General features: G+C 43.3%; 1 long non-coding RNA gene across 2 annotated transcripts; it reads left to right on the top strand.

The window, feature by feature from the left end:
• The first annotated feature begins 304 nt into the window (after positions 1-304).
• On the top strand, positions 305-21,746 carry LOC144456766 (uncharacterized). Of its 2 annotated transcripts, none has more exons than XR_013485852.1 (3): positions 305-16,666; positions 17,803-18,114; positions 21,201-21,746. It is a non-coding gene; the product is annotated as an uncharacterized LOC144456766 (long non-coding RNA). The 2 variants fall into 2 exon arrangements; XR_013485851.1 differs by lacking the exon at positions 305-16,666 and adding an exon at positions 17,056-17,496.
• The last annotated feature ends 2,770 nt before the right edge of the window (positions 21,747-24,516 follow it).

Consider the following 24,516-nt stretch of genomic DNA (forward strand, 5'->3'; position numbering starts at 1 on the left):
TCATTGTCAGTTAATAGTAGGGGAAAGCATACCGGAATGGGACCTCAAGACAAGAGCACTGGAGAAGAGACACCTTAAATCCTCAGAGATACTCCTAGAATCCTAAGGGAGCAATGTAGCCAGAATTATTACTACTCCAATGTTCCAGCTCCCAGGAAAATCTATTCCCTCTTCAATCCATCCTTCAGACAGCTACCTGTGTAATCTTCCTAAGGCATTACTGTATCTACATTACTCCTCTCCTCAAAAACCTTTACCTCTGAGACCAAAAATCCTACCCAGGTATAGACTGGGTAGGAGGAATTGATTTAAGAACTCAGTGTGAGTGATAGAATGTCTCCAGTGGGGAAGTTTAAAAAATTAATGTTGGTGATTTTGTTTTTACTGTTGCAAAATACCCTCTTAATCTACTCATCAATGAGTAATCCATTTGGGATCAAGCAAAATTGGCTAAGAGATTGGAATTTCAATGGGATGGGGACAAACCCAAGACAAACCCAGTATGAATTAGAGTAGGATCAAATAATGCTCTGAGATAAATTCTCTGGAACCGACACTGGGTAAAGCCAGGGCTGGTAAAAACAAAACAAACTACCCATTCACACAGGCACCAGAAGGGAGGCCCTATAGTTCAAACTTTGAGCACCATCCAGCGACTTAATCCACCATAACCACCATCCATTTGGATGACTCTTTTATTTGCACGTGCTTACCAAGTGGGCTGTGGCTGTTTGAAGTTAGACCACCACCTTGTGGCTTACCCAGATATCATACTGTGCAAGTGTTTATGCATAATCTTTTAAATCTCATCTCCCGGTGCTCAGTGATGAATAAATTAAACACTCATCCTGCCTGTGTCAGAATGAAATTCAGTAGTTCATCTGGCTAAAGCCTAGGGAGGTGAAGAAATTTGTCTAAGATCACACAGGTAACATGTAGCAGGGACAGGATTCAAACCCAAGTTTCATAGACATCATAACCCCTTCTTTTTCCATGATACCATGCTGCTTCCACTATTGTCCTAAAGAAGAGGACACGGTTTTGGTGCAGAGGAAATGGAAAGAGCCTTCAAGGCAAGGGGATGTTTTGGGTGAAGGCCTACCTTGGAGAAGGGAGCACTGCCTGTGAGGCAGTTTGTTTGGACAGAGAAGAAATCACAATCCTAGGGCAGCTAGGTGGCGCAGTGGATAGAGCGCTGGGCCTGGAGTCAGGAGGACCCGAGTTCAAATCTCAAGTGTCTCAGACACTTGACACTCGCTGTCTGACCCTGGGCAAGTCACTTAACCCTGATTGCCTCACAGAAAGGAAAAAAAACACACAATCCATAAAGCAGTAGGAGAGTAAGAAAGACGTACATCCAGAAGGAGTAGCTTATCCATGAAGGGCCTCAAAGCTCGCTATCAGCCACTTAATTTTGATTGAGAAGTAAGTTATTATTAGGCCTTTGACAAGGGAAGCAACAACAACATGACAGAGAAGAAAGAGTGTTGGACTGGCAAGCAGGGATCATGCTTACAAGTTGTGTGATCAAGAACAAGCCATGTAATCTTTCAGAGTCTCAGTTTTCCCTATCTGTGAAATGGGGATAATAATACTTGTGCTATCTACAGCCACAGGATCATTGTGGGAAAAGTGCTTTGTAAATCTCAGCCACCAAAATCAAATCCAACCAGCCTTTATTTAGTGCCTACCACGTAGGAGGCAAGAAGCGTGGCCTAGTGGATAGAGAGCCAGCCTTAGTGTTGGTAAGGTGCACACTGGCGCTGTGATTCTAGGCATGTCACGACCTAAGCTGCAGAGCAAGTGGTGGTCTGCATGGGCAGAAGTCCCCATGTCCAGAATGCCAATAAAATCCACAGGTCGAGGTCCGTCGATTTTTAAAATGTGCACAGAATTAGGCGTGCTGACGTGTGCCTGTAATCCCTACTCCTGGGAGAGGCAGAGGCAGCTGGATCACTTAAGCTCAGGAGTTCTGAGCTACAATAGATAGGGCTGAAGCTGATAGGACATCTGTGCTAAGTCCAGCACCAAGATGGTAAGCTCCCAGGGAGAGCTGATGGCCAAGCAAGCTGCCTAAGGCAAGGCGGACCAGCCCCAGAGCATGGTAAAGCCTTTGTGCCAGTTGATGGTAGGATCAGGCCTGTGACTAGGAGCTATATTTCCAGCCCGAGTGAGATAAAGAGACCAGATTAAAAAAAAAATGATGGGTAAGGTATAGGAAGCCTTCCTTATTGAGTGTAAATAATACTTTCAAGATTGGGTTTATGTGAGCCTCTTGGGTGTTAGTACTGGGATTGACCTGAAGGGTCTGCTGTGCTTCCAACCTGGGTGAGATAGGGAGACCCAACCTCAAATAATAAAATAAAATAAAAATGTCCAAGATATATGCTGGGAATAGCGCAACAAAAATGAAAAATTATTCTAGCTCTCAAGGAATTTATATCCTCCCAATGAATAGGTAGCCTTTCTCAATAGAAGTACTTTTAAACCTCTTTGTCGGATTTGCATGGAATTGTCTCAGTTCTCATTATTAATGTCTAAATCTCTTTGGCTTAAAGACTTAGGACTGAAAGGGATCTTTGGAGCCATCGAGTTCAATCCCTTTGTTTTATAAAGGAGATATGAATGACTGTTTGTAACAAAGCTCTCCCAGTGTATTTGAAGCACTACAAAAAGTCCAGGTTATGAGCCGGAAAGGCGGAGGCCATAGAACTGCTGGGGAGGGTCCAGGGTCGAAGGGAAGATAGCTATGACCCAAGCGTCAGTGCCACACTCACAAAGTTCCTCTAAGAAAGTTGTTTGATCCCAACTGAGCAAGTCACTTCCGTCCCCAGCCTCTTTCTCCTTATCTGTAAGAGGAGGGTTTGGGATTTTATGGCCTCTGTTTTCTTCAAGTTCTAAATCTAGGAATTAGAGACTCAGGAGGCAGAGCAGAATGTGGGCAGCTCACTCTGAACCACTGCTTGGCATCGCTGTATACTCTGGGAATGTCCTGGCAACAACAGAGGCTGTTGTACTGAACGTGGAACTTAGACTTCTGAGTCAGGCAGATACAGAGGAGAAGTGATCTGTTGTGCCATCATTTAACCCACGTAGTTGGATTACCAGACTGTTTTCTCTCTCTGACATATGTACATGGGTGAATTAGTCCTTAATATTGTAAATACCTCCTTTGCTAATTAAATCTCAAGGGTTGCAGGAAATATGTTGTTTACAAGAATGCTGAACTGGGGAAGGAGGAGATTCATAACATTGATTTGCATCATCACAATTACCCCAATGTACTTCTTCCACTAGTCAGCCTTAGTTTAAAGTCCAGATGCCATTGGATATCAGAGTGGCCCAACCAAAATGTAACAAATGGGCTCATTAACCTAGCACTGGCTCATCTAGGGGCCTAATCAAGGCTATTAAGCAAGGAAGTCCAATGAACACATTTAATAATCCTCCCAATAAATTAGCAGTAGCTCCCTTGACCATTTTTCCCAAGCGCCGTTGTTTCTTCTTCAATCAGCTTGTCCATTCTTCATAGTCCTAACGATATAGAAATTCTGCACGCTGGAGCATCTGTGCACAATTATATCTTTCCTCTTACTTTTTCATCCTTAATCAAGTAATTGCATTTGTCAGTGGAGCAAGAGAGGAAGTTAGAGTTGTCAGGAAATTGATCTTCTCAGGGCAGACAAAGTTAATCTTAAGTACTTTAACAGAAAAACTGCCTGGGTTTCTCTTACCCCGACTGGCCAGAGGAATAGGGCTGCTTAAGGGACTCTCAGGGTCTTGTCATGGCTGGGTGGAAGTTGAAGATGTCCATGTTGGTGCTGGAAGCTGTTTCAATGTTCCATGTGGATAGGGCCTGATCGAATAGGATGGAAACTCCTTGTGGTCAGGGATAATTTTCATTATTGTTTTTATATCCCCGTTACCTACAATATCTGGAGCCTAGGAAATACTTTTTGAATTAATTTTTTAGAATGTTTCTTATTCTTTCTCCACTAATTACTGCCAGTCTACCATTTACAGCATCAGCATAACCATACTGTGGGGCAGCTAGGTGGTTCGGTGGAGAGTGCTAGGCCTAGAGTCAGGAAGACTCATCTTCTCGAGTTCAAAACTGGCCTCAGACATTCACTAGCTCTGTGACCCTGGACAAGTCACTTAAACCCTGTCTGCCTCAGTTTCCTCATCTGTAAAATGAGCCAGAGAAGGAAATGACAAGCTACTTTTTGCCAGTAAAATCCCAAATGGGGTCATGAAGAGTTGGACACTACTGAGCAACAGCCACGCTGTAAGTCTGGGAGGCAAGGAATAAGGCTTTGATTTTGTCATCTCTGCCCCCTAGACTATAAACTCCTGGAGGGCAGGGACTACGACTTTTCATCTTTGTTCCATCTTTTGTTCTCAACCCTCTGCAGTGCCTCAGAACACCAAACATAGTTCTTTGCATGTAGCAGATACTTAAAGGATGTATGTTGAGTCAATAAATATTAATTGAGAGAAAATGCATTAATCAATCTCCTTTTCAGGCACTGACACAGTGATTCAGAATATAGGCTTCACAGTCCTGGTGTCAGGTTGGGAGAGAACAGAAAGTGGCTCACTCCCCCTCCACAGGTTTTATCTTATTAGAGAGTATATTTGCCATTAGGGAAAGTTCTTATCTCAGGCTCTTAATTGTCCTCTTTTCAATATCTTCTTAAGAATGTGACCAGAGCACTTCCCTCTGCTTCTCTGCAGAGGTGGCAGATTCGTAGATGTGGAACATTACATATAACCTCAGATTTGTTTTCTTTTTTTTAAGTTTTGCTGATTTTTTTTTCTCTTCCTATTTTTCTTTAAAAAAAAATTGGTTTGTTATTAGGGATGGCTCTCCGGAAAGGGAAGGGATGCCAGGATATATCTGGGTGATACAAAAACAAAAGATATGAATAAAAATTTATTAAAAATAAATGACATCAGAAGATGCCACAGTGAATTGGCACAAAAGGTTCTTCCAGAATCTGCCTAGAGCACATGTGCTCTAGCCACATAATCTCTGCCTGTCTCAGTTTCCTCATCTGTAAACTAAGGCAGCAAAAGATGCTAGAGAAGTCCTAGAATAGCAAGGACCCTGATCACTTAAGTCAAAGATTCTTGGTAAGAAAGGACCCATGGGAGAACAAATGGATGGGTTTAATTATAACTCCAGCCTGTAAAATCCTGGAGTGTGTATATTTATAAGGCTGTTGTCAAAGTCTAGAATATACAAGTAAAGAAGTGAAGGCCCAGGGAAAAGGAAAAAAAAAACAGACAACCAACCAGACAGATTTGTGAACACAAGGCTGTTTTTTTCCAAGAACATTAAAATTTTTTCTTCCCAAATAGAAAAAAAAGTTGGTTTTTCCCCTCCTTCCTGATATTTTTTGTTTTTTTTTCCCCCAGGTCTTCACATCTTTAAATACTGTAGAAGATCAGAAGACTGAAGAGTGTATCACTCTCTAGGCTACCAAGGAGAATGAAGTAGTCCTTAAAAGAACAGAAATACTTGAAGGCTGAAAACAGAGAAGAAAAAATTCAGGGGAGCAAAAGGGACTCCTAACCTGATTGAGAAGTTAGAAAATGGAAAAATGCAGCACAGAGAAAGATGGGAAGATCCCTGAGCTTTTGGAGCTACATACATAACAAGGATAAGCTGGTACAGCTGAGGAGGAAGCAGCTTTTCATTCTTCAAGGAATGATGATGGAGCTCCACAGGTATGTCTGGGAGCAAAGTTATCCTTCAATGATTGAAGATGGTCGAGGTGGGAATCATAAACTCTATTCCTTCCAATGACCATGAGGAGAAGGACCATGAAGTCTTATCATCTGCCCTGACTCTACTCCCTCCAGGCTTCCATGTCGTTAATTCAGTCGTTTTCCAGTCCTGTTTGACTCTCCTAACCATTTGGGGTTTTCTTGGCAAATATATCGGAGTGGTTTGCAATTTCCTTGTCCAACTCATTTGATAGATGAGGAAACTGAGGCAAACAGGGTGAAGTGACTTGCTGAGGGTCACACAGCTAGGAAGTGTCTGAGGCCGGATTTGAACTCAGGAAGATGAGTCTTCCTGACTCCAGGCCTGGCACTCTATCTATCCACTGCACCGTTTAGCTGCTTCTAGAAAAGAGTAGATGCTATGTACATGGTTATTTCCTTCCATTCCCCTTCATGATTCCAGATCCCTATGCCACCTGGCTGCCTAAAATACACATTTGATGGAGATGTGAATCTGATCAAAAGGTTATTTCTGCCAAAGCAGTTGTGACAGATTCTCAGGCAACAGTGTCCAAGAGTGAGCAGTATTGGAACTCATGGCCAGGGCTGTCTATACACAAATACAGGGGTACAAGCTACAAGGTGAGCTAAGTAGAAGATACCTCATTGAAAGGGCAGCACCCAGTGAAGGAAACAGAATCAGAACAACCTAGACAATGACCATGGTAGTGGAAATGAAAATAAGACAACTCGACCAATTGCTGTCTTTTGAAGCTGCTTCCTGTATCTAGACAGAGGTGGCTGAATGAGATGGGCATTGTCAGACAGCCAACTTGTTTATTTGTTTTGCGTAAGTGCGCTTCTTTGTTATATGGGAGGGCTCTTTGGGAAGTAATTGAAACATTGAAAAGAGCATCAATTAAAGAAAAAAGAAAAGAAAGGGGTGAGATTGGATAAAAGGGGGAGGAGTATGATAGTACGCCGGCATTTTTTTTCTTCCTTATCAAGGCCATCTTGTCTATTTACACCCGTGATTTCTTTGCCTCCCAGTCTCCTCAAGGAATTTTCTGCTTCAGTCATGCCTCCTCTTTCTAATTATTGATTTGTCTTTTACCACTGGTTCTTTCTCTTTTACCTACAAAAATGTCTAGAGTGACCCGGGGTAAGGAACCTGCAGCCTCGATGCCACATGCGTCCTTGATTCCACCTTTTAACTGGGTCCTGGTTTCACAGAACAAATCCTTTTATCAAGGGGATTTGTTCTGTGAAGTTTGGATTCCTTCAAAGGGCTGCACTTGAGGACCTAGAGGGCCACATGCGGCCTTTAGGCTGCAGGTTCCCCACCCCTGACTCTAGACCTTTCTCATTCTTAAATAAAATCTTCACTTGACCTGGCTATCCCCTTAACATATCCTATATCTCCTATCTTTGACAGCCAAACTCCTGGGGGGAAAAAAAAACCCCAAACCCTTTCTACACTTGCTTTCTTTTGTTTCCCTTGCCCTGCCTTTATTTTTCAATCCTTTGCAAAATGGCTTCTGACCCCACTACCCAACTGAAAATGCTGTCTCCAGGTTTATCCCCCACTCCGCACCATGTTTTCTCCTTCCTGGGTTTTTATGACAAAGCTGTCTCCTGGCTCTCTTCCACCCTGATTGCTCCTTCTCAGTCTCCTTGTGGGATCATCTCCCAAATCTCCTCTCTAAGTGTGGGTGTACCCCGGCTCCCACAGATTTCTACAAAGAGGACTCCCAGATCTCCCTCCTGAGCTCCAGTCCCACATCACCACTGCCTGTTGGACATCTCCATTTGAACATGACTTAGGCATCTCAAATTTAGTGTGTCCAAAACTGAATGCACATCTTTCCTCCTAAACTTACCCTTCCTTCTAACTTCCCTTTCTCAGTCAAAGTTAATGCTGTCCTTCCAGTATGTTGTTGTTGTCCAACTCTTCATGACCCAATGCTGCAGTGGTTTGCCATTTCCTTGTCCAGCTCATTTTTACAGATGAGGAAACTGAGGCAAATGGTAACGCTGTGACTTGCTCAGGGTTACACAGCTAGTAAGTGTCAGACTGCCTTTGAACTCATGAAGATGAGTTTTCTTGAAGCCCAGTGCTGTATCCACTGTACCACCTAGCTACCCATCCTTTCAGCAACCTAGGTTTTAATCCTTGGAATTATTCTCAACTCTTTATTTTTATTTTTTTCTTTCTTTATTTTCTCTGAGTTTGTGTACATATTATATTCGATCAATTACCAAATCTTGTCAATTCTGCCTCTACAGCATTTCTTACATCTTTGCAGCCCCCTGGCTCCATTCACATGGATATTACCCCCTTCTGGAGCCTGATCACCTCTTTTTTTTGGGGGGGCAATTGGGGTTAGGTGACTTGCCTAGGGTCACACAGCTAGTATCAAGTGTTTGATCTGAGGCCGGATTTGAACTCAAGACTTCCTGACTTAAGGGCCAGTGCTCTATCTGCTGCGCCAGCTAGCTGCCCCTCCTCATCACCTTTTCACCTGGATTACTGGAATAGCTTCCTAATTGGTCTCCCTGCCCCCAGTACTTCCCCTCCTCCAATCTATCCTCCATACAAATTGATATTCCTAATGAATTGGTCTGACCAAGTAACTAGCCTACTCAAGAAGTTTCAATGATTCCCTATGGTCTCTAGGGCAAAATACACAATTTTCTGTTTGGCATTTAACACTATGGTTCCAACTCATCTTTTCAAACTAATTTCATATTATTCCCACTTCACACACTATATGTCCCATCCAAATTGGCTTATTTGGTATTCCCTGTATGTGGTATTTCATTGAATGTGTTCCTTCCTCACTTCTGCCTCTTAGGATCCCAAGCTCCATTCAAGGGATACCTTCTACTTTCAAGCCTTTCCTGATGGCCCTCAGTTTTAGTGCCCTACCTACATCCAGAAAATTAGATTTTCTTTATGTATATTTTATGTTTATTTATCTGTGTCCATCTCCCACTCCTGCACAGAATATAAACTCTTTAAAGGCAGGGACTGCTTTGTTATTATCCTTGTAGCTCCATTATTTAGTACATATCATGGCATATTATAAATGTTTGTTGAGTTGAATTGAATTGAGTTGAATTGTCCTAGTAACATGTCACAGACCGCCTTCACTCCCCTAAAGAGAATGACTATGGATTGTGATTCACTTGGCTTATAGGATAGGATGTCTCCATCCACATTGCTTTTCCCTGGCTGGTAATGAACATTGAAATCGAAGTGCTAGCCATCCCTTTTGAGCAGCATCCAGCTAAGCACTTGAAACAATATGAGAGTAGAGTGCTGTCTCTATACTTGAATACATGTCCACATCTTCTTGGAATTTCCTGGTGACAGTCCACTTCAAAGCCAAGAACTCCAACTTGAGATGGGACAATTAGTTTCACTGGCAGTAAACCTTTACCGGCAAAAAGCCACAGCTGGCTGATGACCATGGCCTTCCTGGAATAAAATTGCTACTACACTGTCTACATTGATGTCACCATGTTCATATAGTGGGTTTGTTCTGATCTGGAAAAAAACTAACACCACTATGTAAGTGAGACAACTAACCAAGTCTTTAAAGGCCTTCTCATGTTTCTCACTCTGATTTTGCTGTTGATTCATTTCAGTCATTTCCAGCTCTTTGTGACCCATTTTTGGGGTTTTCTTGGCAAAGATACTAGAATGGTTTACTATTTCCTTCTCCAGCTCATTTTACAAATGAGGAACTGAAGCAAGCAAGGTTAAGTGACTTGCCCAGGATCACATAGCTAGTAAGTGTCTGAGGCTAGATTTGAACTCAGGAAGATGAGTCTTCCTGATTCCAAGCCCAGTGCTCCATCCAGCATGGCACCTAGCTGCTCTGGATTTCACTCCAATATCTAACCCAATAAATTGCTATGTACCAGGCATTTTGCTAGTGCTGGGGATACAATTAATAAAAAAGAGAGTCCTTGCCCTCAAGAAGTTTATAATCTAATAGGAGGAGACAACATACAAAAGGAGGCAGGAAAGGGAAAGGGTCTCTAATTAGTTAGAAGTTGAAGTAAAAGCATTGTGATGGGATTAGAGGTGATGAGCTTAACCTGGGAGAGCATCTTGCTCCATGGAGTTGAAAAAACAAGGCAGAGCAGCAGCTACTGTACCAAGGGGATCACTGCTGATTTGCTTTTAAAAGTTATCATTATTGTTGTTGTTTTCAAGAGTTGCTGAAATGGATTATGGAGACATGCAAGCTCTCACGCCGTTCCTTCCTCAGCTGATCCTTTTATTCCTTAGATATTCAAGAGTATCCAAAGCTGACCCTCTCAGAATCTACCCTTGAGTTGGATAATTTGGTACTTTCCTGATTGTCTCTGCTAATACTGTCCTACAAGCTTCTGCACTGGGCCCTGTCTCAGTGTCCATGGTATTCACCCAATATATTGAAGAGACTGGAATTGATCCTAATCAATACTGAAATTCCCAAGATGGTTTATTGGGTCTAACCATCCCAGAGCCACAACATCTACCTTCTTACCAACATCTCCAACTTTCTTAAGGGAGCTTCATTGTACTAGGGGCTCAGGATAGAAGACTAGAAAACCAATCCCTGCCCTCAAAGAGAAACATCATGCCAACTGCCAAAAAGATCCAAGATAATTTTGAGAAGGGACCGCTAAAAGCTGAGGATATCAGATATAGCTTTGAGCAGAAGGTGGTACTTGAACTGAGCCTTGGAGGAAGCTAAGAATTCTAAAATTCTGAGAGGTGAGGATAGAGAACATTTCAGGTACGGGCAAAGGGACACGGACCCTTCTGTTGTGTTTTGTTTCCTCTTTGTGCTGGTTCCTCCTATTGGTTCTAATTCTTCCTTATAACATCACTAACGTGAAAATGTTTAATAGGAATGTATATGTATAGCCTATATCAGATTGTGCGCCATCTTGGGGAAGGAGGTGGGGAAAGAAGGGGAGATAAATTTAAAACTCAAGAGCTTATGGCAGTGATTGTTGATAAATCAAAATAAATTAATTAAAAAAACAAAGATGGAATGTCATATACAGGGAACACAACACATAAGCCAGTTTTGATAGAATGTAGATTGTGTAAAGGAGGAAATTATTCTAGGAGGATAGTCTGGCACCATATTGTGAGTGATTTCAAAACACAAAGAAATTTGTATTTTACCGTAAGGCATTAAGGAGCTACTAAAGATTTCTGAGCAGGGAAAGTACATGGTCAGACCGTGTTTTAGGAAAATTGAGTAGTTGTGAGGATAAATTGGAGGACAGATTGGAAGAAGGGAGAGCAGTTAGGAAGCTATTGGAATAATCTAGGTGAAAAGTGATGAGGGCCAGAACTGGGCAGGTGTGTGTGTGTGTGTGTGTCTGTCTGTGTCTGTGTCTGTGCCTGTGTTTGTGTGTGTGTGTGTCTGTGTCTGTGTATGACACGATGGAGAGAAAAGGGAGGTGAGAGATATAAAGATAGAATCAACAAGACTTGGCAACTGATTTGATGGGGAAATTGAGGAGGGATAATAAAGAGTTTAGATTAGGAGAACTCTGAATTTGCTAAACTAAGTGACCAGACACAGAGTTGCACCTTTAACAAAAGGAGAAGGGTTTGTGGGAAGGAAAGATTTAGGGGAACATAATGAGTTCTATTTAGGATGTGTTGAATTTGGGAAGCTAGTGAGCACCTTGGTAGAGATGACTGGCCAGCAGCTGGTGACGTGGGATTGAAGCTTAGTCAGGTGATTAAAGCTGGAGGGAGGGTGGGAGGTAGATAGGTGGTAGGTAGGTAGGTAGGTAGGTAAGTAGGTAGGTAGGTAAATGGATGGATGGATGGATTATAGAGTTAATATCTGAACCCACGTAAGCAAGTGAGTCCATGTAAAACAAAGAGTCTAGGGAAAGAAGAGCCAGGAGAGAGACAAAGGGTACACCAAAGATAAGGGAGAAGAAGATGGAGGACAATTCATCAAAAGAGATCGAGGAATAGTCAGCTCATTCTGGTTCTCAAGGAGAACCAGGAGAAAAAGATGTCATAGAAACTAAGGGAGGAGAAAGCATCTAGGGAAGAGAACAGTCAACAGTACAAAAAGTTATAGGAAGGCCAAGAAGGATGTGGACTAAGGAAAAAAATAAAGCAAAACATTGGCTTTAGCAACTAAGAAACCACCTTTAACCTTGAAGACAGTAGTTTCAGTTGAGTGGTGAGAAAGACACACTGCATTTTGAGAGGCTGAGATGTGAGTGGGAGGAAAAGAAATGGGAAGCCACAGGCATAGAGAGCTTCCTGGCGTTGGGGAAGAGAGCAGCAGCAAGATGGGAAAGACCTCCCATGGAGGTCCCTGGGAGCTGTGCTCAGAAGGAAGCTCGGATCCTCAAGGAAGAATGAGAAGGGGGACGACAGCATTTCAGGCATGGGAAACAGTCTGTGAAAAGTCATGGAGATCAAAGTCAGGTGAAGGGAAGAATAGGAAGGGACTCTAAGTGGGTGAGGGGGAGTAACAGGAGATCAATGTAGAAAGTTAGGTTTAAGCTTCATTGTGAAGGGCTTTAAATAACAAATACAGGAATTTGCATTCTGTCCTCATTGGCCATAGGGAGCCACTAATGCTTCTTGAGTAGGGGAGTGACTTTGCCAGACCTGTACTTCAGTAATATTAGTTTAATACCTGTGAGGAGGGTTTGGAGAGGTGAAGAGACTAGAGGCAAGGAGAATGATTAGGAAACGATACTGAAAAGCCTTATGCTATCTTTTTTTTTTTCCTTTATGCCTCTCTTCCCTTGCTCCAGTCTCTCCAATAGATTTAGATCTGAAAGGGCTCTTAGAGATCATTTGGTCCAGCTTCCTTACTCTACAGCAGAGGAGACTAAAGTGAGCCCAAAGAAGCTGGTTAATTGGACTAGACATCCTCTAAGGTTGCTTTCCTAATCTATAAACCTGTGATTTGTCCATTGTCTCTTTTCCCCTTCCCCTATTGAGAACTACCAGAATTTACATGTGTTTTTGTTGGTTGCTTCTTTTTTTTCCTGTAGAAGATTTAATCTGCCAAGTAGGGAAGCAAGGGAGGAGTAGTCATGGCAACCACCTCATTTCAGGGAGTTAATGATCTCTAAGCCCCAGTGCTGGTCAAGAAGATGATTCTTGTGAGGGACTGATTGCAGGGCAGGACTAGGCATACCAGATGAAAGTGAAGACCCCTTTCCTTCCCATGGAAGCCACCACCCCACACCTCCACCCCACACACTCCACTCCCCCAAACTATTGGCTGGGACCAGAACTGGGAGTGATTGGGAGCAGCTCAAGTGCAGGGAAGGTCCCTGGGCTGGGAGCTTGGGTTCTAGACCTGGCTTTGTCAGTGACCTTGGACAAATCCTGCCCTTCTCTGGCCCTCATTTTACTTCTCTGAATATTGAGAAGGCTTAGACTAGATGATGTCTAAGGGCACTTCTGATGCTTATTTGTTGTGTTGCCAACTTGTTGAGAAGTGTAAGAAATCTGTGGTCATTTATGGTCATTTTAAACTTCCCCAACCCCAGTCTCAGAACTATAATGAAGAATTCCAGGTGTGGAGGGATGTATTGAAGGTGTGACCACTCTTGAAGCAGCCTGGAAACAAAAGTCATGGGAGTTGGGGAAGTTGAGGGCCTAGGAGGCCAGAGTGTGGCAGGAGTTGGGGTGGAGAAGAGGGCTGTAAATCAGGTACTAAGGAGGACTGACAGGAGCTGGGGGTCCAAATATAAGAGCAAGGATCTGGACAGGATAGAGGGAATTTTAAAGGAGAGATATACTCCAAAAGTTATTAAACTGTGCATACCTTTTGACCTATCAATACCACTAGGAGGCCTATACCTTCAAGAAATCAAAGTTTCTTGAGCAGAGAAAAAGACCTATAAAGTACAAAATTACTTATAGCAGCTCTTTTTATGATGGCAAAGATCTGGAAATTAATAGGGTGTGCATCAGTTGGGGAACGGCTGAATAAATCATGATATGTGAATACTATTGTACTGTAAGAAATAAGGAAGGAAATGGTTTGATAGAAATTTCAGAAGACCTTTTTGAACTGATTCAGAGTGAGGTGAGCAGAATGAGAACAATTTATACAATAATAACATTGTAAAGACAAACAACTTTTAAAGACTTAAGAACTCTGATTAATGAGATGACTGAGCAAGATACCAGAGGACCTATGATGAAACATACTACCTGCCTCCTAACAGAGAGGTGATAGATTCAGAGACAGACTGGGACATTTTTTTAGATGGTCAATTCAGTCATTTGTTTTTCTTGACCATGAATATTAGTTACAAGAGTTTTGTTTGTCTTTTGTCTTTTTTTCTTTTATGGAGGGAGGGGGAGTGGCAAGGAGAGATAAGAGATTGTCTCCCAGGAATAGCATTCAGTTTTGTTTTTCTTTTTTATTTTTTTTGGGGGGGAGGGGGAATGGAAGGGAGAGATAAGAGATTTCCCTCCCAGGAATAGCCTTCAATTTAGTTTTTCTTTCTTCTTTTTTGGGGGGAGGGGGAGTGAAAGGGGGAGATAAGAGATTCCCTTCCAGGAACAGCCTTCTTGACCAGCACTGGGGCATAGATCACTGATTCCCTGAAATATGGTGGTTGCCATGACTACTCCTCCCTCTCTTCCCTACTTGGAAGATTTAATCTGCTCCAGGAAAAAACAAAAACATGAAAAAAAAAATGAACCAACACATTTAAATCCTGTGAGTTCTCAGTAGGGGAAGGAAAAGAGAGACACTGGACAAATTACAGGTTTATAGATTAGATCTGAAAGGAACCTTAGACATGGCCAATTCAGTAAGTTGTTTTGCTAGACTATGCATATTTGTTACAAGTTTTGTTTTTCTCTTTTCATTTTGGGAGGTAGGAGTGAGTGGGAGTTGGAAGGAGAGGTAACAGACTTTTTTAAGTCAAAATAAATTTTGACTTAAAAAATGGATTTCCATGCCCCTCCCCCCCAAAAAAAGGTAAAGGAGGAGAGGTGTACTTATGGTAGAGGGAGGGTATGAAAGTATCACTGGGCCAAGAACAAGGATAAGAAATTTAGAGCTCGAAGGGACCTCAGAGAATATAAAATATGACTCTCTCATTGTTCGAAAGAGGAAACTGAGTCCCAAAGATGTTAAGTGTCTTGCCCCAAATCATAATGGTAGCACATAGCAAGGCCAGGATTTGAAATCCAGGTCTCCTGACTCCAAATCCAGAATTCTGTCCATCATATGGGGGTTGTCTCCAAATTCATCTAAAGTTGTTTCTTTAGACTTACAATTTTATGGGGTCTAGTTTCCTTTGTTTCTTGACCCTGAGTACACATGCCAACTCTTCCTGCTAGTGTGGCATATCAAAGGTATGAAGGAGTAGCCAGCCTTGGAGAAAGTGACAGGAGGGAGAATCTTTTGTAGAAAGTTAGGGTTTTTTTGTTTGTTAGTTTTGTTTTTGGTTTTGTTTTTTTTGTGGTTTTTTTTGCTGTTGTTTTGGAGAGAAACAGAAGAGCTCCAGGACAAAAGCAAGTTTATTAACAATAGAAGAAAGGAAGAAAAGGGATGCACCTCAATGGTGCAGTGGATTGAGCTCTAGACTTGGAGTGAAGAAGTCTTAAGTTCATATGCTGCCTCAGATACTCACTAGCTGTATGAATCTGGAAAAATTCACTTCAATTTCTTTCAACCTCAGTTTCTTCATCTGTAAAATGGAGATAGATAATAAAAAGCACCTACCACCCAGATTCTTGTGAGAACTAAAAGAGATAATACAGATTGAATATCTTACAAACTTTTAAGATCCACACAAATACTAGTTATAAAAAGATGGAAAGAAAGAAAAGAATATCAGTGAAACATTAAAAAATACACAGAGGAAATAAAGAAGTTCATAAGCAGGATAGTATTGGAACTCCTGAGTTAAATTAGACATACAACTATTGATGGTTGTTAAGCTTTTAAAGTTTAAAACTGCACTGAGACTTTTGGGACACTATACTTAAGAAACCGTATGTAACAGAGAGTCGTAGCCTCATATACAATCCTTCTTCTCATTTTTGTTTAAGGAAATGTTCACGTCTGTTGAATTCATATAAATAAAGTAAAGAAACAAAAAGAAAAGAAACGGAATAAGCCCAGACTTTCGAAAGAGAATAACAGAGGGTTCTTGGGGGCATATTAGAAAGGGAGAGCAGCAGACTATGGGATTCTAGGACTGCGTTTACTATGCGGTGGAAGAATGGGTCCCAGAGGCAGATTCTAACCAGCTGATCCGTAGCGTCTCTCCAGGGTCAAGACCGCAGGTGACAAAGAGCTGTCCCTGGAGTATACGCTCCTACTGGGGGAATCTGACAGCTGTAAGTAAGCCTGAGGGGTGGTCACCCTGGTACGAGTCCCATTACCCTGGCACACACCTCTTCTGCCTGAGTCGCGGTGTGAACGCACACCATCATAAACTGGTTTCCATTTCCCATCTTAAAAAAAAAAGAATTGAACTAAAGGTTTATCGAGAAGAACCAATCACAAGCGTTGTTTGGGTGTTAGAGCTTTTTTGTAATCGATTCTCCCGCTTTCTCTTTGCTATCAACTGGGAGCCTAGCTCTGTCTACGAGGCTCCTAGTGTCTCCGCCGTCGGAAGCCACAGAACGAGAGTCAGGAGTGGAAGCTGAAGGTCCGGGACGTGTGGACGCTTCAGTAACGTGACGGGGCCTGCTGGCCCCTCCTTCTCCCTCGGTCTTCTCGGAGGTCCAGTGACCGCGGTGGGCCCCGGGTGCCTACTGCTGGCGGTTGCGGGGGTCAGCGCGGGCCGAGGCGCTGCTGCGGCTGCAGGTGCTCTGGGCCGCCCGAGTCTGGCACAATCAGATCCAGATCATCCCCGGAGCCGGAGCAGGAGTGCGGGGAGCGAGCTCAGGCGGGCGCAGGTTTCACTGGGGCCCTGGGCTGGCCCTTTCAACCCCTCCGGAGGCTTGGGGGTCGGGGGAATAGTGAGGGGAGAGAGGGCTGGGACCAAGGCCAAGGTCAAGTCCAAATCGTGCCACCAACTCTGGGTCCTGCAGCAGCATGCCGCGCTGGCCCTCCTCTAGCCACGGCAAACCCTCCCCTGACTATGGCAACCCCTCAGAGGCAGTTGCCGGTCTTCTGCAGCCTCGGGAGATGCTGCCCGAGAGGGACCAGGACAAGGGAGGAGAAGGAGGAGGCGGCTGGGGCCTCATCCGGCAGAGGTGGTGGGCGATCACACACTGCAGATCGGGGCTCCGAGAGGCCGGGGGCGGGGAGCAGGGGAGGAGAGTGTGGAAGAGCGTGGGGCGGTTGGGAAGGGGCTGGCAGAGACTGCTTTGGGGAGCCGGTGTAGCGGTGACGAGGTAGCCTGGGCCTACCAGCTCAGAAAGGCCTGAAGGCGTTCGCGTACCCCCACAGCCAGCATCCCCAAACATGCCAGCCCCCAGCCCCAGGCAGAACCGCTTCATCCCTTTCCCCAGCCCCGTCCGCGTCTTCCCAGTCAGGACTTGTTCACCTGGAGCTTCATCCTCTTGGGGCAGAGCGAAAAGGTGACCCTGGGGATGGCGGAAGGGAGACCCTGAGATGCAGTTCTGCTCGGTTCTGGCTGGGCTCTTCCAGACTTCAATTAGACGAATCTGAGCAGCGTCTGAAAGGGGAAGGCTTGCTGAAGTAAGGTCTACGCTTGGAGAATGATAAGAGCAGACGGAGGGTAGAACTCCAGTCTCGAGTCCTGAGCAAAGAAGTCTGGAAGGTGTTTGTCGGCTGCTCATCCAAGCCTACCACCCCCACCCCTCTCCCGCCCTGGGGACCCTATCTCTGCTGTGGGGAGGCTTCAGGCAACTTCCTGTACCGAGGCCCAGGGCAGATGGTACTGTGTTACTCAATATCCCCCAAAGAGAGACTTCTGGAGGTCAGGCTGTCCCTGAGCTATCTCAGTTAGGGGCCTTGGGAGGAGACACTACAGCTGTGGTATTCCCCACCCTCTGTCTCAGGGGGCCTCTTCCACTTACTTGTTTATTGTTACATACTTACCAAGTTCTCCCATTTGCCCAATTAGTGGTAATTGGAGAAGGAGAGAAGAAACGAAGTTATGGGGAAGAGGATGGAAATACTACCTTCCTGGTGGCCTCAGGTTGTCTGCTGTCACAGATGAGGCTCTAACAGAGATGCTGCTGTCTTTTACGGAGCTGTCAATGCCTGCATGCCTGTGCATGTCTGTGTGCACATGCCTATGGGTGTGCATCTGTGTTTGGCCTTGGTGTATTTGTGTATTCCTGAGAGCTGAGTACAGTGGAAAGATCGCTGGACCCCAGATTCAGAAGCCCGGCTTTAAGACTGCATTTCGTAGGGAAGGAGTTTATTTGCACTGGTAAGTGAAGTTTCTCCATAGTTACTCCCTATAGCATTATAATCACAGGAAAGAAAGAAAGAAAAAGGAAGGAAGGAAGGAAGGAAGGAAGGAAGGAAGGAAGGAAGGAAGGAAGGAAGGAAGGAAGGAAGGAAGGAAGGAAGGAAGGAAGGAAGGAAGGAAGGAAGGAAGGAAGGAAGGAAGGAAGGAAGGAAGGAAGGAAGGAAGCTAGCTTCAGGTGCTTCATGGCTGAGAGCCATGGAATATCTGTCTCCAAAGGATACTTGAGTATTGCCCCAAGGGCAAGAGAGAGGCATGTGGTCTTGAGCAGACTGCAACACATCCTAAAAAAGGAATTGCTAAAGAGAAGCAGAATAAAGGATGTCTTCGAAGGAATGCATGACCAGCGGAAGACAAAAAGTGAGCTAGTCCTATAGGTAGAGAGACAGATAACCTGTAGATGTATGTATATACACACTGGTATCCTCAAATTTGTCAACACATCCAACAGAAAGACCCTACAGAAGAACTCAAACAAGAAGCACATACTCAGGCAGGAATGGGTGGGTGGTTACTGCATCCTTGCAGGGAATAGGTAATCCAGTGAGATCAGAGATCAGGCAAAGTGTTCTGGGAACACGACAAGGCTGGGTATCACAGAACTCCAAAGTCCTGAAGAATCAAAATTGTGGGAGACTTAGACCGCAAACACACGAACAAGTTATAGCATATAAACCAATGATCTCTTGCTCATAAGAAGCAGGAAAAGATAGCGCTCAAACCAGGCACGGTGGCTTGTGCCTATAATCCCTGTTAATGGGGAAGTGGAGACTGTAAATTTCTAGAGCTCTGGAGTTCGGAGCTGCAATAGGACTAAAGCTGATTGGGTGTCCACACTAAAGCTGACACCAATATTGTGAAGTCCTGGGAGCAGGGGCCTAAAGAGGGGTGAACCAATATAGGTCAGAAATGGAGCAACACAAAAATTCCATGTCAGCCAGCAGTGGGTTCAGGGCCATAACTAGCTGCTGCCTTCAAGCCTGGAAAAAATAGGGATACTGTCTCCATTTAAAAAAAAATGTCACTCAAGAAATATCTGATTGGAGAGGGAGATGAGTAGAGAGAATGAAGAATAACAAATAGTCTGGGTGCTAGCCTGGTACCCCTAAATTTTAAAAGACATAAGGGGAGATCTCTGGTGCAGTGGACACCAAATATTTTGATCATGCACCCCATCAGTAAAAAAAAAAATTGAGCACATACCATCAATATGTATATATTTACTTGTTTATAAATTACATATGTGTGCTAATGTTCTAATAATTATAGGCACATTACATAACTTACAAAAATAGTCATTCTAAAGGAATGAAAGATAAAATAATGTTTGATCCTGGAGTCACTAGAGTTTATTGAATAAGAGGGTGACACGGTTGGACCTGCTCCTTAGGAAAATCACTTTTTAAGTCATGTCCTACTTTGTGATCTCTTTCGGGGTTTTCTTGGCAAAGGTACTGGAGTGGTTTGCCATTTCCTTCTCCAGCTCATTTTACAGATGAAGAAATTGAGGCAAATAGGGTTAAATGACTTGCCCAGGGTCACATAGGTACTAAGTGTCTGAGGCCAGATTTGAATTCAGGAAGATGAGTCTTGCTTCCTGACTCCAGGCCTGGGAATCCATCCGCTGTGCCACCTAGCTGCCCAACCACTTTGGTAGTTGCAAGCAAGGTGGACTAGAGGGAGGAGAAGCAGTGTAGGAGGAGTTATTAGGAGGCTATTGCAAGAGTCCAGGAGAGAAGTGATGAGGGTCTAAATTTTGGTGGGTAGAGTCAGAGAAGGGAGATGTGAGAGAAATTGTGAAGCTAGAGATGGCAAAACTTGGCAACTGATCCAATATGTGATGAGGTGAATGAGAATGAGGAGTTGAGGGTTACACTGACATCAGTGTGCTAAGCCCTTGGGAGCAGGGAATGAATCACCGGGCTACATGAGGAGGAGCAAACCAACGCAGTGGTGACTGGAGGGATGGCAGTGCCCTCAACAAGAATAGAGAAGCACAGAAGAGCCAGGGCAGGTAACGTCAGGAGGTCTTCCATGCAGATTACAACTCATCCATGGCTGCTGGTTGTGTTTAATTCATAACGTCTCACCCAAAATGAAAAGAAGGGCTCTTACTCACTGACCACTGCCTCGGAGCGGGGAGCCCACCCTCCAACGTGTACCTGCGGCAGCCACAAGGTGATAGAGCATGCACATGCTGGGCAGCGGGAGCTTCCTAGGGACACTTAGGCAGTCGCTGCCCTGGCTGCCTAGTGACCGATGCCTGGCTTTGAAGAGGAAAGGTTGGGACTTAAATAGCAGAAGGAGGAAATAAAGTGGGGTGTGTTGGGGAATAAGGATTAATATGTAATACGGTAAAGTTGTGCTAGAAATAAGACCTAAGCCTGGTGGTCACAGGGAAATTGGGATGGAACCATCTCTCTTTCTCCCTGCCTCCCCTTGCTGTCAATACTCCTCAGGTTTTGCCATGGCCCCCACTTTGGACAGCACTACTCTAGTGCATTGGGTAAGCTCCTCTAGGAACTACCAATAATTCCACAGTTGTTTTAATAAGCACCTACCATGTGCAATGCTATGCAATGTGTGGTCACTGGGTGGCTCAGTGGATAGAAGGCTGGACCTGGAATTCAAATTCAGCTCAGACACTTAGTAGCTAAGTCACCCAGGTCCCTTATTTGTAAAATAGTACTAATAAAAGTATCCTCCTCCTAGGGTTGTTGTGATGATAAAATGAGATAATATTTATATAAATTACTTTATAAACTTTTTAAAATTAATTTTGTTTTCAACATTCACTTCCGTAAGATTTTGAGTCTTCAATTTTCTCCCTTCGCTCTCCTCCCCCTCCCCAAGATGGCATGCAATCTGATATAGGCTCTACTTATATATTCATATTAAACATATTTTCACATTAGTCATGATGTAAAGAAGAATTAAAACTAATAAGGGGAACCACGAGAAAGAAGAAACAAATCAAAACAACAAAAGAAAAGGAGAGCAAATAGTATACTTCCATCTGCATTTAGACTCTTAAATTCTTTCTCCAGGTGTGGCTAGCATTTTCCGTCATGAGTCTTTTGGAGTTGTCTTATATCCTTGCATTGCTGAGATGAGCTAAGTTTATCAAGGTCAGTGATCAAGCACAGTGTGTCTGTTACTATGTACAATGTTCTCCTGGTTCTGCCCAATTTCACTCAGCATCAGTTCGTATAAGTCTTTCTAGGTTTTTCTGAAGTCTGCCTGCTCATCGTATCTTTTTCTTTTTCTTTTTCAATTTATTTATTTTTAGTTTTCAACATTTACTTCCACAAGATTTTGAGTTCCAAATTTTCACCCCATCTCGCCCCTCCCCCCCCCAGGATGGCATGCATTCTGAATATCCCTTCCCCTAGTCTGCCTTCCCTTCTATCTCCCTCCCACCTTCCCTTATCCCCTTCCCCTTCTGCTTTCCTATAGGGCAGGATAGATTTCTATACCCTATTTCCTGTATTTCTTATTTCCCAGTTGCATGTGAAAGCATTTTTTTTAAAAAATAAGTGGTTTTAAAACTTCGGGTTCCAAATTTTCTCCCTTCCTCCCTCCCCACCCACCCTCATTGAAAAGGCAAGCAACTCAATATAGCTTATACATGTGCAGTTAAGCAAAACACTTCCATGGTAGTCATGTTGTGAAAAACTAATTCTATTTCCCTTAATCCCATCCCTCCCCCCATCTATTCTATTCTTTCTTTTGACCCTATCCCTCCTCAGAAGTGTTTGCTTCTGATTACCCCCTTTCCCAATCTGCCCTCCTCTCTATCATTCCCCTGCTCTCTTGTCCCCTTCTCCCCTTATTTTCCTGTAGGGTAAGACAGCTTTCCATACCCAATTGAATGTGTATGTTATTCCCTCCTTAAGCCAAATCCTATGAGAATAAGATTCACTCATTCCCTCTTACCTTCTCCTGTTTCCCCTCCACTGTAAGATGCTCATCATTTCTTATAGCACAATAGCATTCTATTATATTCATAACCACAACTTGTTCAGCCATTCCCCAATTGATGGACATCCCCTCAATTTCCAATTCTTTGCCGCCACAAAAAGAGCTTCTATAAATATTTTTGTACATATGGGTCCTTTTCCCATTTTTATGATCTCTTTGGGATACCGACCTAGAAGTGGTATTACTGAGTCAAAAGGTGTGCACAGTTTTATAGCCCTTTGGGCATAGTTCCAAATTGCTCTCCAGAATGGTTGGATCAGTTCACAATTCCACCAACAATGCATTAGTGTTCCAATTTTCCCACATGTTCTCCAACATTTATCATTTTCCTGTTTTGTTGTGTTAGCCATTCTGAAAGGTGTGATTTGGAACCTCAGAGTGGTTTTGATTTGCATTTCTCTAATCGATAGTGATTTAGACCATTTTTTCATATGATTATAGATAGCTTTAATTTCTTTCTCTGAAAACTACCTGTTCATATCCTTTGACCATTTATCAAGTGGGGAATGACTTGTATTCTTACAAATTCAACTCAGTTCTCTATATGTTTTAGCATTGAGGCCTTTTTCAGAGGCACTGGCTATAAAAATTGTTTCCCAGCTTTCTGCTTCCCTTCTAATCTTGGTTACATTGGCTTTGTGCAAAAAACTTTTCATTTTAATGTAATCAAAATAATCTATTTTGCATTTCATAATGTTCTCTCTCTCTTGTTTGGTCATAAATTCTTCCCTTCTCCATAGATCTGACAAGTAAACTATTCCTCTTTGCAAACTTTAAAGGGCTATATTAATGCTAACTATGATTATATTAATGATTGTAATTTTTATGATGAAAGACAAACATGAAACAGTCCCTGTTCTCAAGGAGCTTACATTCTGCTGGGAGGAAATGTGTATGGATAAGTAAATACCAAACATAAATAAGATGAAGAAGAAATTTGGAGAGGAAAGCTATCCATTAGGAGAGACCATTAGGGTAGGTTTTAAGAAGGTGACATATGAGCTAAGGCTTAGAGGAAGCTAAGGATTCCAAGAGGCAGAGGTGAGGAGGGAGAGCATTCCAGGCATCAGGGATAGCCCATATGAGAGTACCAAGACAGAAAATGAAATGTCATATGCAGAGAATAGTGGGTACACCAGTTTGGTTGGAATGGAGAGAGCATGAAGGAGAATGGTGTAAAATAACTCTGGAAAGTCAGATCAGGGCCAGAAGAATTGCACAGGATGAGAAATTGTGTTTGGGTTATGATCTCCTCCTCTGGAGCTGAGAGATCATGGAACCACTGAAGCATTGATGATCTTTTCTTCTTGGCTGCTCATCAGAAAGAGAGATACTGCTGTTGTTGGTAAAGCTCATCTGTTCCAATCCCCTCGGTTTATAGATGAAGAAACTCAGTCCCTAAGAGTACAAGTGATGTGTTCAAGGCCACATAAGTAGCAAGGAACAGAGTCAAGATTCAAACCCAAGCCTTTGGTGGCAGGACAGTGCTTTCTTCCCCATTACATGAGACATCTCTCACTAGAGCAACCAACCAGTCAATCAATAAACATTTATTAAACACCTACTTTGTGCCAACCACTGTACAAGGCACTGGGAATACAAAGACAAAAAAGAAACAGCCCCTGCCCTCAAGGAGCTTACATTTTATTGGGGCAGACAATATGCATATAACTATGTACAAAACATATACAGGATAAAATTTGAGGCTGGGGAAATCAGTGGGGGACATAAGAAAGTCTTCATGTAGGACATGTCAGTGGAGCAGAGTAGCTAGCCTGGGAGTGCATTCCAGGCCCGGGTGATAGACTGCAAAGGTGTGGATAAGGGAGCAATAGCAAGAAGGCCAATTTGACCTGTAGCTTCTTGGAAGGGCAATAATGTATAATAAAGTTGGAAAAGTTGGTTTCGGGCCAGGGTGTGAGGGCTGTAAAAGTTAAACACAGAAGCAAAAGGGAGGAATTCAAATTTAACAGTCGGGGGAGTAACAGTGTCAGACCTTCAGTTTAGGAAAATCACTTGGCAGCTGTGTGGAGGACGGAGAGGAAGAGACTTCGGCCAGAGCGACCCATTAAAAAGCTATTACCAAAGTGTTGGCAAGAGGTGATGGGTGTCTGAACTAGGATGGTGACCCTGAAAAGTGAATGGATTTGAGTGGTATTATAGATGTAAAAATGACATGATCTTGCAAAAATGGGAGTCCAGGATAATGCTGAATCAGAGGAAGGATGGTGGTGCCCTCAAGGGAATACCCCTATCAATAACATTACACATCCACTAAAGTTGTTCCACATTACTTGTCAAATCATTATCTGGCTTCACAATTATGACAAGAGATGACATGTCTGAGTGAATGGAATTTGAGTTTCATGCCTGCCAGCATTC

Source organism: Phascolarctos cinereus, unplaced genomic scaffold (assembly GCF_003287225.1).
Source record: "Phascolarctos cinereus isolate Bilbo 61053 unplaced genomic scaffold, phaCin_HiC Scaffold_4;HRSCAF=312, whole genome shotgun sequence".
Lineage (NCBI taxonomy): Eukaryota > Metazoa > Chordata > Mammalia > Diprotodontia > Phascolarctidae > Phascolarctos > Phascolarctos cinereus.